Raw genomic sequence first — 6,000 nt, forward strand, 5'->3', positions numbered from 1 at the left:
CTACTGGAGCACCATATCTCGCTCAAATCCCTCGGGTACATGCCTACAAACCACACATACTAAGTAAGTTGAGATAAATCTATGTAAATGGCCAACAAGGGGCTTGAACTCAAGAGCTCTCCATTTTTGTATGGACTATAAAATCATGACCAATGTGTTTTAGGATGCATATGTTGAAAATTTTCAGTTTTATTAAGAGATATTGTAACCTTAATTTTCATAGAAATGATGGAAAGGTTTCATCAACAGTCGTGGTTGAAAGCAATTTGCAGAGTCCTGTAAATTCCATATCGCTCCCTTTATCTTTAATTTTTGTTTTACTTGTTATTGTTATTATTGGTTCTAGTGCATATTTTTTTTCTGCGGAAATTGTTTTGGTCTATTCTAAGAATGAAAAAGCAATAACGGTGCTTGGGTGTTATGGTTTGTTATTCTTGTAAAAATGGAGAGGCTTGTAAAAATGTTTCTATGTCGGATGAACCAAGTAAATATACAGAAAAATATATATATAAGATTTACGTGATTCGAAAATACCAGTGTCCATCGATAATCTCAAGATTTCTTCTTTAAACCTCTCTTAGACCTCTCAATGCTTACAATGCTTCTTGTGATCAATCACCAAACTAGCTAGATTCAAGTATGGGTGCAACTTGGTTCGATTTGGGGCCAGATTGGAGCAAAACCAGCATAGGTCGGTTCCTCTAAATAAGAACCAAAACTAAACCGAAATGTCAATAGAACCAAACCAACCTAAATCGAACTAAGGTCGGTTGAGTTCAATGAACTGGCAATATTCTATATACTTCCTTGGAAGTAACATATTTTTAATTGAAAAAAAAAAAAAAAAAAAAACCAAATATCTGATAAACATAAAATTTCCTATAATAAATTATTAACCTATCCATAAAAAAATAAAAAATCATTAATTTTTTTCACAAAAAATAGTTATTAATCTATGTCCTAACTCCTAAAATAATTCATAATAAGTTAATATATATTTATTTATTATATGAGGGATCGGTTATCGATTTGATACGGTTTTGTACAAGTCTTGAATCAAGAATCAAATCAAATTGATTAGTTCTCTATTTTCTTAAATCAAACCCAACAACAACTTGTTCCAAACCAGCCCAAAACTATTGGTTTGAAGTTTGAACCAGACCAAGTTGCACCCGTAGATTCAAAACATGTATAATGATAGTTATAAAGTTGTACTAAAATACAACAAACATCTACATTATCTCCACAAAACACACGCGTGCAAAAACAAGACCATTTTTTTTTTCTTTAATCAAAACTCTGCAATTTATAGATTAGTCGCAATTACTTAATTCTCATACACGAAGCGATACTCATAAAATCAAATAAAATATCACTATCATCTCATAAGGTTGAGGGAAATGTGTGGTTATTATGGTGGTTGTTTACAATAATATGTGCAAATGCACATTGTGTCTTTGCACTCTCCAACACCTTTGGGTTCTTTCGAACACTCTTGCTGGCATTTTTGTAGATCGCACTTGCTAGAAGGTACTAACTTACGACATGTGTGCTCTGGAGGCCTAATGGTGTTCCCGCCATTTATTGTGGGCATTGTTTCGCTAGCTATTTCAAAGCAAACAATTGAAGCTGCATTGTTAAAATAATTTTACAAAGAAAATACGATTTGCAGATGTATGATTGTTCATTTCACGAAAAAATTGATTTTTCCAAGAAAATGATTTTCTAGCTAGGCAGGAAAATGGTTACCCATATCCAAAAATTAAAAATCAACTTCCTTTTTTTGACAATTTTTTATTGGGATGTGTTCTGGGGACATCTAAAACTGACAACTATTTTTACACAACCACCCAGATGTTGTCTATTTTTTCAATAATTTCTACAACACTATCAGATACCGCTTGATCTTGTAAAATGGATGGCATCCAAGAGATGTAAAAATGGTTATCACTTGTAGGTGTCCCCTAAACACGACCCTTTTCTATTAGCAATCAAACACCAACAAATATTTTCAAAGAAAAAATCATTTTCCTCATATACCATTTTTGTGGGAAATTGATTTTCTTGAAAAAAAATGTTTATCACTGCAAACATACACACCCTTGGTAAACTAGAAATGAAAATAAAAATGGTTACATTAATAATAATTGTAATTGTTATTAGCATCAAGACTTTAAAATGTAACTTCATCACTATCAATGTAGGAGGTAATTTTTGAATTTACCATGATGTGGACACATGTCACCTTGAGATATGAGATGGATACCTAAAAATTGAGTCCAGTTTGACGTTTGAGATGGTAGACTCAAACTCAAAGTATTAATCATATCTTAAAAATAAAAATTATATAGGAAAAATAAATCATCAATGCTTATTTATAAATCTCAAGGAGGATTGGTTTTTTATTTTTTTTCCATACATAATCATATCATCGTAAAAACCTTTTTGAAGTTGGTTGAACAAATCATTTTTGTCAATCTAAAGCTATATCTTTGAATGAAACGAAAGATCAAAATTCAAGTTAAGTGATGAAAATTTTTATGCAGACGATCATATGACGTAACCAAGTGAGGATCAAAATTAAAAATAAATAAAGACATGTATTTCTCATTTTAATTATTAAAATATGTATTTTTATTTTCAGATTTTTGTTTAAAACTAACAAATATGCATATTATTTTGCTAATTTCACTAACAATAAAAATGGATTATAGGGATAAAAATAACCTGAATAGAGGACAAGCAAGACAAAGAGAAAGGGGGCAATGTAGCAAATCTTCATCTTTCAACTTCTACAAAGATAGCCAGACCTGTCTTCCCTCAATGTGTGAAGTTTAAGAGTTTGTCTACTCATATATTTATAGAGATTCTTGTGGAAAGTCTAAATATAAACATAAAAAATGTAGATCAAACATTGATGGTGATTTTACCATAAATAATCAAAATCACTAATAACAAATTAATTGATAATTATTTTTATATATTTTAGGAGATTAAAAACTATTTATAAATTTAATTTATTTTTGTTTGATTCATCCAAGTCAACTGTCAAATTTTTTACTTGACTCAACTCTGTGGACATTTGAGTAAAGTCGAGTTTTTGAATTTTAAAACTATGCTTTATAATGTTTGATTCTTGTTTGAGGTATTTTGGTGTCCAAACCAAACAAAATTATAGCCAATATAATTGAACATCGTGTCAAGTTTCGTTCAATAGAGGTTTTTTTCTTCTACTACTTATTATTATTTTGATTAATAAAATATTTTTAAATTTTTAATAGGATTATGGCATGAGAATGGTTTCTGATTTTATAGAAAATTAGAATTAAAAAAAAAAAAAAAAATGAGTAGTGTTTATGAATCAAAGTATCTAATCATCCCAAATCACATTCTTTAGTAAATCTCAACAAGTCTCTTTGTTTTAGAACATATTCCTTTCTTTATATTTAGTTCTTAAACTATGCTATTTAAGAACTTTGGATTATTTAATCTCCATAGTGAGCTGTTCTTAGTGAATTTTATTCTTGATGTCTCATCAAACCAACCTTTTTGTAGACAGCCCACTTCACTATTTTGTGTTAGTTATCATTAGTAGGGGTGCATATGGTTCGGATTGATTCGGATTTTGGCAAAATTGGAATCGAACCAAACATGATCGGTTCTACAAATTTGGAACCGAACCAATCCAAACCAACATTGGTTCGGATCGGTTCTCGGTTCTCATACTTTCAAAATAGAAAAATTAATATTTTTTCTTTCAAAAGATGAACCCTTTGGATTAGATCATAAATAATACCTATTTTTAAAATGAAAATGATTTTATGAATAAATTTTGATTGAAATCTATATAAATTGAAAATTAGAGGAAGTTCAATGAGCCTAAAATAAAAAATTACAATTTTAAAATTGGTATTTTGAATGGATTAGTGAGGAAACTAATTCATAAATGGTAGATTAACAAATCCAAGTCTAAGTTCGTATAGTATATTTTATCTAACAAACACGGCATAAAGGTTATCGTAAAAAAACAAGGAATCAAACTCTTTGAGAAAATTTTTCCATAAATGGATAGATCCATTTGAGTGTTGAAAGAGAGATTTGTGTACATTTTTTTTTATGAGTTTTTGTTAGAAAAAAAGAGAGGAGATGAAGTTGAAGATTTTGATGAGTTACCTCTCTCTCTATATATATTTATTTATATATTATAATAGATACTTTGGATTAGTTCGGTTCTCGGATTGGTTCGGTTCTATTATACCCCCTAATCCGGAACCGAACTAAAACAATCGGATTTTTTTTTAACAATACGCACCCGAACCAAACCATCTTCAATCCAAACCAATCCAATCCAAAAGGCTTCGGATTGGTTCGGTTCTCGGATTTACCCAATCCAATGTGCACCCCTAATCATTAGTGATACCCTAATGGTAGGGATCCAATCTGATATGGATTCAAGTTGATAACCAGTTAGGGGTGTTCAAAAATCCGAAATCGGTAACTTACCTGGACTGAGACCGAACCGATAAGTATTGGTCTAGTCTTGGGTTAAGGTGCCTGAAACTGGACCAAACCGGAATTGAAACCAAACCGATAATTATCTGGAAATTCGAATCACAACTCATGTCTTGATCCGAGAGCTCCTTGATCCAATAAAATGAGATAAATTATGTTATGTATTTTTTTTTAAATATATGAAATTTATTTATATTTTGTATATCATATTAGACCCGGATTGGATTTGGATTCTAATATTGAGATTTGATAAAAACTTTATCTGGCATGGATTTGATCCGATTCTTATTGGATTGCTTTTGAGTCTTATCAGATTGTTCCCAGATGACCCAATCCAACCTCGACCCAATCCATTGATAGCCTAGGTAGGTTTTCCGTGGACCGGGTTAGGTTGGGCTATTAATGGGTCACTCTTTTGGAAGCTAAAATATAGCCCAAAACATAAGAAATGAAAATCTATCTACAAAGAAAGATTGGTACATAAATTTGAAAGATTAATGGGTTATTTGATATCATCGCCGTTCTCTAGTGATAGATCACAGTTGGAAGCAAAATGAATATTGGACAGCTAGAGAAGGACGATCGATGAAGCCATGAACATCATGGTTCATTTTAAGATGAGTTGGGCCTGACCTTATACCAGCCCGACCTATTTTCACCAGTAGAGATGGTATGGTTGTTTGGTATCACCCAACTCTCTCTCTCTCTCTCTCTCTAAATGTGGGTACCAGACTGGGCCATCCAATGGCCTCCACCAAGCCAAGTTTTGTCCATTTAAAGCAGATTTGGGCCTTACTGCATATCAGCCCGACCCATTTTCATCAATAGGGGATGGTTGTGTGGTATCACCCAAATTTACCATGATTGGATGATGAAAAATGCTCACATAAAAAATTAAAAAAAGGAAAAAAAAAATACTTAAAAGGATCCTGGTGAAGGGACTTTTTTCTAAATAGTCATTAAATTTTGGGGGGTTTCTTAATAGTACATTTAGTAAACTTTTCTTTTCTTAACAGTTCTTGGACTCATCTCCCACATTGCTCACAATTGAATGCCTTACCCTTTTTTAGCTCATTGTTTCAATTCAAAAAAATTGATTTTTAGCATATCAATTGAGTTTCGGAGACTCCATTCTGTCGGAAAGGATTTAAGAAGGAAGAAAGAGTCATTTTCCAGGGTTTTTTCAAATTTTTTGAAGATGCAGGTAAAAAATTAGGATTTTTTCATTTTTTTTTTTTTTTCTTAGTTTTTAGATTAAAATCAATCAGGAATAGATCTTTTAGGTTGAAATCATCTAAACAATTCGTTATCTCAAGATTTTAGTTGATCTTTCCATGTATATTAATTGAAAATTGAAAATAGGTGCGTTTTACCTATGTTGAGTTCACCACTTTTTATTTTAAAAGTGGTGAAATCAACAATAAATAGTGGTAAGTTTGATCGTAAAAAAATTGTGATCTCGACACTAAATAAAAAAGCACCGAGTTC

The sequence above is a fragment of the Akebia trifoliata genome, chromosome 15, assembly GCF_017979445.1.
Source record: "Akebia trifoliata isolate Shusen 1 chromosome 15, ASM1797944v1, whole genome shotgun sequence".
NCBI classification, from domain to species: Eukaryota; Viridiplantae; Streptophyta; class Magnoliopsida; order Ranunculales; family Lardizabalaceae; genus Akebia; species Akebia trifoliata.